This window comes from Papaver somniferum, chromosome 3, assembly GCF_003573695.1.
Source record: "Papaver somniferum cultivar HN1 chromosome 3, ASM357369v1, whole genome shotgun sequence".
Lineage (NCBI taxonomy): Eukaryota > Viridiplantae > Streptophyta > Magnoliopsida > Ranunculales > Papaveraceae > Papaver > Papaver somniferum.
Genome location: NC_039360.1, coordinates 90,355,043 through 90,367,114, shown reverse-complemented (window position 1 = coordinate 90,367,114; position 12,072 = coordinate 90,355,043).

Sequence of the window (12,072 nt, the reverse complement as noted above, 5' to 3'; positions counted from 1 at the left end):
TATCAGTTTAGTAGTAGTGGTTACAGGCCAGGTTACTTGATTGTGTATTGGGGTGCATAATTTTAGTAATTTTGTAGGTTACCTGTCATGTGCTATGCTGTATGGACTGAAAAGAATATTCAAATGAGTAGAACATTTGTGACGTCTGTTAATGCTGCTGCAATTGTTACCTATTGACAGTTATAGTAGCACAATTTACCACAGAACTTTATAGGTTTTTATTGCGTTCAAAATTATGGAAGAAAAAGGATTGTGGAAGAAAAGTTGCTTGAGTATTTCTAAAATGGGTTGCATCGAAGGGAGTATCAATCAAAAGCCTTAAGAACCATTTGGTTCCATGAAATTAGACCTTTATTCGTAGATGATGTTCCAAAAGGTTCGATTTAAACCTAGGGTGGGTTATTTTTATAATTTTCTTTGTTAATTTTTTCGTGTTTACTGTTTTCAGAATTTCAAGATTACTCAACGTGGTTATTTGTATAATTGCATTATGTCATTTTTATGGGATTGTTAGATCTTAAGGAAGGATGACATTATACTTTCAAAAACTGTTTGTAGAACTTCCATCAAGCTAATCATTGTTATTATCTCACTGTTAGAACATAATAATAAATGGGATAATTTCGATGGTGCTTTGTACATAGAATTCTTTTACATTAAAGGTAAAATACTTAATAACGAGTTTTATTTGCACGCAATTTGTGGGTTGATTGTGAAGAAATTTTATATAACTATTCATTATTCAATCTGTGTGTCATAGTGAACTCATTTACAGTAGCAAGAAAATTATGTCAAGAACCACAAGGGCATGTTATGGTAAAAAATAGAACATTTGGAGAAGCAGATAGTTTTTGATTAATTTGATAAGTTGTTTATGACTACTTTAAAAGGTATTAACCAAAAATTAAAGTTTGATAATAAAAAGTTAAACATACCTAAATGTGTGCCGCTTCGAATAAATGGCAAAAGGTTGAACATTCACCTGCGAGGCGATGATACATGGCTTGATTGAGAACAAAAAATGGTATTATAGTGCATGCAACAGATGTAGTAAAAAGGTTGAGTACGACGAAGATGAGGAACCTTGGTATAACAAGTGCAAAAATAATTTTGAAGAAGATGGTAAAAATGAATAGTGTTTATATATATATATATATATATATATATATATATATATAAATGGATGGAAACTACATCAAGACTTACTAATGACTTAGAATATATATAGGTACAAATTGAATTTGACTGTAAAAGATGACAAAGATATTGCAGTACTCACAATGATGGGAAAGACAACAGAAAAGTTGATGAAATGAACTACGAAAGAACATGTAGATAACCTGGAACAATGCAATGGGGTAACGACATATTAGTATGGAAAATTAACTCGATAGATGTACTGTGAACACATGCTCACCACATTATTTATTTCCAAATCCAGATTAACAAGGAAGAAGAGGCACACGGGTGGTTCAACCGAATCAAGGAACACACCTCTGTTTTCAAATTCGTAATATATAAGTACAATATAATTAACCAGTCTGAAAATTTTACGGTCCAAAAAGTGTTCAAGTCAGAAGGAGAGTTAGAGGATTCAGGATGCGGATACAAAATACCATGTAGCTTTGCAAGCGTTTGTTACTAAAACACTTTTTTTTTTCAAATATGAAAGATCTCTTTCTCTGTAGGGACCCCTCTTACATGTAAAGTTCGCTTTCTTTATAGGGTTCACGACACGAAAGGAATGTTACACATACTACCAAAGATAATGACAAGGAGACATCTAAGAGGGGTAGAAAACGTGCATTAAGAAATGACAAAGAAGCAATCAAGCAAAACAACCAAAACACACCAGCCAAAAATACTCGGCACATACTGAAAAAGAAAGTAAACTCTGATAATGAAGAGTAGGCGGCCAATAAATTTTTGAAAACTAATCTGAAAAAATAATGGATTGGTTTAGATATAACTATTTCTTATAAAAGTATTACTCTTAGAAGATTCTATTAATCTTTTCAGTACTAGCTTCTACATTAAGATAACAGTTGCACTGTTTTAGAGTTGTTTAAAAATTAGGATGTTTTGGGTTATTGTTCTATTGGAAAACTCAATATATTGTAAATCTATGTTTCTCTTTTTTAAGGATTATTGATGTTATTCCCCGGGACCCTGAAGTGCAGTATTTACAATAATGATGTTTATGGAAAATCACGCATCTTTTTTTTTTGGGTGTTGATTATTACAAATTGCTGGGACAATCAGTTTCTTGACAATTTAGGATAGGAAAATATTCAAATGCCCACCACAGTGTTCGTAGTTCGAACAGAGCTTAGGCCACATTGTGGTAAAGTCTTTTGCTTAACAACTACGTCACATTAGTTCAGGTGTGATCCCAAAACTTTGTTTGGATACTCCATCTTATATCACATATAATATAAGGTAGGGTTGCAAAGTTAATATCTCAAATTGTTGGCGAACTTGGGATGTATCAAGATATTCATCTCAATTTGCATGAGTAAGATCAAGTTACAGAGTCAATACTTCCAATAAAAAATCATAATTACTGAGGTGGAAAAGCAATTTTCACAATAATCGGGTATAGTTTCTCAAGAGGCTAGGAAATAGAAGATATGTGGTTGCATTAACCTAAATTCAACCAGGAACATGTGGAAAATCAACAACGAAATAGAGAATAGATGTTTGCAGCGCCAGTACCTATCACATATCTGTGATACTTATTTTATTTTATTTTTAAGTTCCAACACTTCCAGAACACAAAAATTGCATAATAAAGGTAAGGAGCTAATTAACAAGCAACACAACTTGATCAATTTAAAACTTATTTTTACCCAAAGACACAATTGAATTCAATCTAAAGTTGTTAATTAGGTCACTATATATATTAATCTCAAGAGTTGCAACACAATATCTTGGTTTCGATGAACAATTGTTTCAGGAATTTGTCGAGTAACTGTTCACCGTCTGACTTTGTGATCGAAATTTGTTAAATTTCGATGATTAAAATCAAGTTAAAAGGTTAGTACTTCCTAGTGCAAAACATGCTGAGGTGAAAAAGCAACGTTCACAAAAATGCACGTACATAACTCAAATAAACCTACGGTTTTGTTGAGTTGGTGGCTAAAATATTGACGTTAAAGACCAACCGGACACACTAAATCAAAAATATCTTAAAAAATCATACAAATTATACAGTTTCCTATAACTAGAGGATTACCAAAATTAGTTTGAATCACGTATATTCTCAAGCATACGAAGCACAACGCGATATCAAAAATAAGTTATATAAACCAACAGAATAACAAGGTTTATTGTTACATAAACTTGGAAAATAATAGAGTTTTGTATTACAATAGATGATCTTGAGAATATAATAATACATATGATTTTGGAGAAAGAGAAAAATATCTCTTCACGACAAAACAGTTCAAAATTCTAATCAAAATGGTTCAAGAGATGAAGAACATAGCATTATCAATGAACCAATATTAGGTACAACACAATAAAATAAACCCTACATATGGAACCCTTATTTCCTTAATGGAATCCGATGATAAATATGAGTTGGAACGGTATATACATGGAGAACAATATCAGTACGAGATCACGTTATAGCAATATTATCCGATCGAGTCCTAGGAATCTAAAAAATATTGGATTAAAGATCATTACAATATGATCATATATATGTACATGTAAAAAAGAAGACAAAAACACGAGCTAACAAAGTATAGACAATATCAAAAATTATACAAAGACTGGAACGATATCACGTTTAGCCAATTTTTAGAAATGGATGACATTGACGAATTCAACAATGCAAAATAAAATTCTACAACTCATCTGTTGTCATGTGACAGTAAAATCATGAAGCTTATTTACTTGAGAAAACGTTCAGAGAAGATTCGAAGTCTAATGAGGGGCCGAATACAAAAGAACTACAATGACATCTTTGCAACGATAAAAAAATAAAAAAAATAATATTTTCCATATATTATTTTGAGGACGAGAATACTAAAAGAAATTAACGAAGAAGTGATTTCATTCCTATGAAAACAAGTAACATAACAGATATATAGAGAACATGATAATATGAGTCTTTTCCCAAACCATCAAATACCCTAAAAAGCAACATTCACAACAATACACATACACAACACAAATATAATTACAGGTTTCTCGAGTTGGTTGCTAAAATGTCAACGTTTAAGACCAACCAGACACACTAAATCCAGAATACCTAAAAAAACTACAAGAACGTAGCAAACAATCTACACATTTTCCTAAATTAGTTACAATTATGTATATACTCAACCATACGAATCAGAAGCCTGTATAAAAAATAGGCTATATAAACCAACAGAATAACATGGTCATTGTTACATAAACCCGGAAAATAAAATAGTTTTCGTGTTAAAATAGATGAAGTGTGAGAACAATAATAAATATGATTTTGGAGAAAGACAAATATATCGCTCCACAACAAGATAGTTCAAACTTCGGATCAAAATAGTCCAACAGATGAAGAAATATCGTTATGCATCAACCAATGTTAGGTACTACACAACAAAAAAGAAACTACAAGTGGCACCCTTATTTCCTTAATAGAAAACTGATATACTTCGATGGAAATATGAGTTGGTCCAACATATACATGGAGACAAATATCTATAGGAGATCACGATTTCGCAGTATTATCCGATTGAGTTTTATGAATCTTGAAAATACTATATTAAAGATTATTACAATAAGATCATATATATGTACAACGAAAAGAGCAGAAAAAACAAGAGCTAATTACAAAGTTTAGACAATACAAAAAATTAGACAAAGACTAGAATGGCATCACGTTTAACCAATTTTTAGAAGCGGATGATATTGAGGAAATCAAAAATGCAAGAAAATATTATATAACTCTGTTATTTTCACGTGATGATAAAATGCTTGAAGATTATTTACTGGAGAAAACTTTCAGAAAAGATTCAAAGTCTAATGAGGACCTAATGCAAAAGAACTACGGAGACATCTTTGCAACGTTAAAAAATTAGACAATTTTTGTTTTCTAGATTTGTTTTAAGGAAGAAATTACTAAAATAAATAAACGGAGAAGTAATTGCATTCCTTGGAAAATAAGTAACAAAACAGATATATACAAAGCATGAACACATGGCACAAATATACTTACAGGTTTGTTGAGCTGGTGGCTAAAATATTAAGGTTTAGGACTGAGCACACTAAGTCCAAAACACCTCAAAAATACAAAAATATATCAAACAATCTACACAATTTCCTAAAAATAGACGATTCCGAAATTAGTTAGGATTTCATATATAAAATGGTCAAATCATGGAAAGTAGACTCGATAAATCCAATCGTCAAAAGCGAATCACAAGCCTGCATCTAAAATAGGCTATTCAAACCAATAGAATATAACAAGGTTTTACTGTTAAATAAACCCAGAAAAGAACAGAGTTTTTGCATTACAATAGATGAAGTTTGAGATCAATAAACGACACGATTTTGGTGAATAATAGAAAGAGAAAAATATCTCTCCACAACAAGATTTCAAACTTCGGGTCAAAATAGTTCAATAGATGAAGAACATATCCTTATCAATAAACCAATGTTATGTACGACAAAACATAAGAAACTCTACAGACCGGTCCCTTATTTCCTTAATAGAAAACAAATAGATTCCAAAAAAACATATGAGTTGGGACGGCATATACATGGAGAACAATACCAGTACGAGATTACGTTTCATAGTATTATCCTATTGAGTTTTATGAATCTAAAAAAGATTGAGTTACCTATAATTACAATAGGATCATATATATGTACATCGAAAAGAAGGACAAAACACGAGATAGCAAAGTTTAAACAATATAAAAAATTAGACAAAGATTGGAATGACATCACGTTTATAATTAGCCAATTTTTTGAATTAGATGACACTGACGAAATCAACAATGCAGGAAAAAAATCTACAACTCATCTATCGCCATATGGCAGTAAAATTCTACAACTCATCTATTGTATGTGAAGCATTGTACTGAGGAAAATTTTCAGAGAAAATTCAGAGTCTAATGAGGGGACGGACGCAAAACAACTACTAAGAAATCTGCAACTTAAGAAAATAGGAAATTTTGTTTTCTAGAGTTTTTTTTTTAAAGAAATAGATGGAGAAGTGATTTCATACTTAAAAAAACAAGTAACGGAACAAATATATAGAGGGCATGATATGAGGAATTTTTCCCAAACCATGCATCTAAAGAACATATCGTAGAATTTGGAAAATATTATTACAAGGATGAACGAAAAGTAAAAAAAAAATGTTAACATTCACCCACAACAAAAATATAGTGTAAACATGGATAGAATTTTGGATCAAGAAAGAACAAAAATACACAAAGAAGGTCTTATAGTATATAAAACTGAAAAAATAATATGGAAGTCGAGCTAATTCAAATACATATAGATTTGGTTTCAGGCTAAACGATTAGCAGAATTAAAATAGGATTAAAAGGTTATGTGATACTACATTTTACAATAATAATTATGATTGTTTTCGTATCGTTTTTTAATCAACATATATTACTGCTTTCTTATTTCGGTTGAACGTAATATATGTACTAATGAAGAGTACAATAGGTATCAATATGTGCATATCTAGGGCTTTTAATTATAATTTTTGTTTCGAATTATTGAGTTACTCTGTTATAAGGGTTATCTTTTTTCGTTCCCAATTTTGTTAATGGATTCTTCGAACTTTTATATACTCAATGAGCGTTTTTGTTGGTTAGTTTTCCGTATGTTTTCGTATCGTTTTCTTAACATCAAGTCTTTTAACACCTGTTTGGTTGTGTTGGTTGAAGGAATATGATTTATTTTTCAAAAATCATTTCAAAATGAAGTGTTAACATATACCAACCTTTTTTTTCCTTAAAGCATATTTACTAATCTTTGGGAGATAAGCAGAAACAACAATACATTGTTTTTTTCCTATCGGTATGTATTTTATGAAATAATTTTCATGAAATATATAGACCACATCATTATGGTCTTATAACATGCATTTTCATGATTGGGGAGCATCATAAATTTATAAAGAGTAGTATCTTCAATGAATTAAAAATAACATGTGAAGATAATGGACAGTCTAAGTAATTTCGTCCTCTATTAAAAATTGACAGTTGGTTATTAATTGGAATAATGTTTAAGTTCCAAATTTAACATGCTGATATACCAACTACTTTTATCTAATCTGGGAGCTTAGACGTATTGATGCATGAGTGTCACGTTGCTATAATCCCTGCACTGGCCAGATTAGGCTCACAATCATATGTTAAGTAAATCACATTTATTTAGCTAAAAAAAAAAAACTAACATATTGTATTTCCCACGTAAAACACCATCAATTTAATTTTTCATGGAGTTGACCCAATTTGAGCACTTCTGTTTTGTATCATTCTCTGAGTAAGTTTAAATATGTTTTGTAGAGAAAAAAGGTCATCCCCTTTGTTGTTCTCTCACTGTTATTCACGTTACACACTAAGCTAAACTAATTTATAGTTGTCAACATGGATCCATCTGTTCTTTTGATTCTCTATTTCTTTGTACAATAACGATGATTGGTTTTCTCTCTGTACTTATCATCGCATTTTATTGATGTGCTGGCCTTATTAGTTAGGAGCTCATGCTGCCGAATACATTCATCAAGTGCAACTTTCGGTCATGGGATGGTGAAGTCGTCCTGATCCATGAATATGACGAAGCAGTTTCTGTAGCTTTCGTTTCGCGGAATAAAATCCCTTTTTTCTTTGCTAACCTTGGCCTTCAATTGCTAGCATCCTACATACCGAGTTTTTTTATTCAATCAATTGCAGGTACATTATGTGTTATTTTATTATTTAGCGTCGTAGCAAATTTATTTGAATTTTCAATTAGGTAAAATATTTTGATAAAATATGAATTGTGGGTTTTATAATTCATCACAGACCCGTCTGCAAGGAGAGCAGTTTGGCCATCTGCATTCAGCGCTTTTAGTAGCGACCAAATTGAACTGCTGGCACATATTTCCATAACCTGAAAAGTGCTCTTGCAATCTGGTATATACCTATAGTTTTCATTTTACTCATGTGCGCAGCTTAAAATTCACTGGTGGGATATGATCACATCTATTTGATACTTGGCGGGAGCAAGGTGATAATGAATAGGTTATGGCAATATGAAGTGTGTGTAGCATAATGTTTCTCCTTTTCTTCTTCTTCACATGATACTTTTTCTTATAATTAACCAACTGTCTTTTTTACAATGAACTCGGTGGAGGGAGTTGGCAAGGAGAGAAATTTGCAATAGTGGTGTCTACACTAACATCGTTCACAATTGTGGTTGTGTTGTTTGTGATTTTTTTATTTTACGGAATACAATTAGCCTACATATTTACAGTGCATGAAGCAGTAGCAACAAAAGATACCCTATCACCTTTTCTTGCTTTCTCCATAGTTCTTAACAGTGTTCAATACCTCTCAGGTCATCATGACATTCTTAGTTCATACAACATTAATAACATGTACAGTACAGTGAAATTGATTCGATACTTTGAAACTCACTTGCAGGGGTTGCTGTTGGTGCTGGATGGCAAAGTGTCATGGCTTATGTGAACCTAGCCTGCTATTAAAAATTAAATATTCATTATTTTGGATACATTAACTAGGTTGTAATATTTTTTAATTATATTGTTACAAAGAAATAAAGTACGTACACTTAAGAGTACACTTAAGACTATAACGAGAGGTTGAGACGGGACCGTAAAGCCCCGGGATACCTAGTGAAGATATAAATAAAGCAACACAGATATATATATATATATATATATATATATATATATATATGCTAAATTCCTAATTGGGTAGTGCAACATGTAAAGCCATATGAGAAAAGAGAGAAGATACAAACAAGTAACAACAGATACAAGTTTATACAGAATTTATAAAATTACAGAAAAACAATAAAATCATAGAAAGACAAAAGGAGGAAAAAAAAACCTAGTTACCTCGCTAACAGGGCACCTGGAAAACTCACAACCAGGATTAACAATAATTATGCACATTCCAGAACCACGGGGACAAAGTTTCTTTCCATGGTTCTTTTCTGGGAATAGTACTCTTACATTCTTACAATCTCAATGCCCTAAGGCTCCACATTGGATGCAATAAGCAGCACACTTTAAAGAAACTGCAACCTTCTTTGATCTTTCTCGTTCATCATGATTGATGACATTCTTACTCTTTGCTGATAAAGATTTGATCTTAGCTTCTGCATCTGAGATAGAATCATCTTCGATGATCTCCTTCTGTTGTTCATTTGGGGATCGAGATGTTCACAGCAAATAGATCAGATTGAATCGAATAGACAAAACAGGTAAAAAGAGATAAAGAGTATATGAATCAAGATTGACCGGATTAGCAGCGCCGTTGGGTTCCATGGTTATGAGATCTTTTTCGCTAGATTGAGATTTAATCTCTCCATCAGGGGCGGACCTAGGAATTAGTGTTGGGTAGGGCTAAATTTATGCAAACTTTTTTTTTTGTGCAACAAGATTTTGAATGTTTCTGAAAAAGAAATTCTAAAATAGTACCTCTTTTTTGGAAGGCTATTATTGGGGCGTCGCCATCCAATAGAGGGGCTTCACTTGGATATTTAGTGACCAAAAATCTGGTTATGGGGTACTTTTGATTCAATAGCAACTGTCCAAACTACCCTCAATTAAAATTAAAACTTAAAAACAGAAACAAAACCTAATTTCTATTCTTCATTCTTCACATTTAAATTGCTCTTCTTCTTCCTCTCCTCTTTCTTTTCATCCTTTTCATCGTAAATCCATTTGAATTCATTTCATCGAACAAACTCATGGTGTATGTAAGGTAATAATCGAACATACCCATCTTTGTTTACTTGTTTTTGTGCTTAAAATAGGTTAGATTGAATGAAATCGAAGTAAAATTAGGGTTTTAGTTACTTTTTGCTAGTGTTACGTCTGGGTACGTTACTAGATTTTTCAACCGTAATTTAGGTTTTGAAGAACTTACGTCTAGGTTTAGTTCAATTCAACCGTAAACTTTGATTTGCATGTTGTATTACGTTTAGGTTTAGTTGAATTCCAACCGTAATTTTCAATTTTACGTCTAGGTTTAGTTTACTGAATTTTCCTTTCGTCAACTTAGCCGTAAATTTCAATTTTACGTCCAGGTTCCTTTTAATTCCAACCGTATAAATTGATTTTACGTCCAGGTTTGGGTTGATTCCAACTGTAGAAATTGGTTTTACGTCCAGGTTTGGATTGATTCCAACCGTAGAATTAATTATTATTTAATAAAATTAAAATTAACTAAAGGGTTGTTCGGTCATTAAAAAATTATTTGAGATAAGGGGTTTTTGATATTACTTCTGGGTGACCCGTTTTTGTCCTATTAGGTGACGCCCCTCTAATGGAATGTGACGCCCCAATAATAGCCTTCCTTTTTTGATGCAGATATATCATGTCTCTTGATCAACAAACAAATACTAACCATTTCCTAAGCTTTAAAGACTACCACTTGTTAACAAAAATACCCAATAGTGAAAGCAACATAACAAGAACATCCGACAATGGGAGGAAACATTGGAGGGACGAAATCGGGAGCGAAAACTGAGTCAACTCATCCATTAAAGTTTTTTCTTTCTCTCTGCATCATTAACTGTCTTTTTTTTCTTTGCATATCGAGAATTTAAATTTCTTTATAGTTTCTAGTGCCTTAATTTCACTGTCCTTATTTTTTTACTTCTGATCAGTTACTTTCCCTTTAATGTGATTTTGTTTTCTTTCGCCATGAACAGCAGGTAGTGCGTTCAACTTGTCTTCTGTCATCAAAGGTTCCCTACACGAGACGTTGGTCCAGTATCCAAAGGTTTTTTAATGGCTGACACTGTGAAGATGTTATTACATAATGAAGATTTCGAAATATGCTGTAGAGAATATCAAGACTCAACTCATTGGAGATTCCGTCAAAGAACACTGATCGGAAATTTTCTGAACCAAGCTCAACTTGTAAGAATTTCTCTGAACAAAATTACACGTTACAAGAAAGAATCAAGCAGGAACAGTATAAAAAGGTTTCGAGTAAGTCTTTCAATCATCACAATCTTCCTCTTTTACTTATCAGTTTACATATACAAAATGTCTGATAATACCTCCTATGGTGAAGTCTCTGAGTTAATTGGAAAACTCAATTCAACAAATTTGAGTGATGATGAGAATGTTCGAAGAGTCATAAGATACCCACATATCAAGTTAAGTAAGGGTATTAAGCAATGTGAGAAAAGTCTTATCGGAAAAGTCATGTATGAACTTTCATTATCAGTTGGAAAGGTTGAATATGAAGCTACTCTCCAATGGGGTCATGGTCACTTCATAATCATACAAAGAGGTTTAAATATCTTCACTTTCACTTTCAAAAGTTGGAGGGAGTATAATGATGTTCTGAGAGAAGCTCCTTGGAATATCGATGGATACCTGATGGTTCTGAAAGAGGGGAATCCAACCATGGATGCAAGAAATATTGATTTTAACATTCAGCAATACTGGATAGACATAAAGAAGCTGCCAATTGAATTCCAGAATGCAGAAGTAACCAACCAGATTGCAAGCATTGTAGGCAGAGTCATCAAAATTCAACCAGAAGATGGATGTCCAGTGGATTCAAACGTAGTAAATGCCCTCATTGAGTTTAATGTTACTAATCCTACGATAAGGGGAATTCTTGCAGAGAATGCTGCCAAATACACTCAATGGATACCAATTTATTTTCAGAAGCAACCAAGGAAACTATGCCCTGCTTGTTTGATTGCAAATCATAATGAAGGAGAATGTGATGAAAAAGCAAACCATGTTCAGATTATAGCAGGATACATTTTCAAATTTGGAGAAGATTTTGGAGAAATCATTGATCCAACGGAGAATAATCCAGAATTTGCAGTAGGAGAAACAATTCATATTTCTCCAAAAAAGAACAA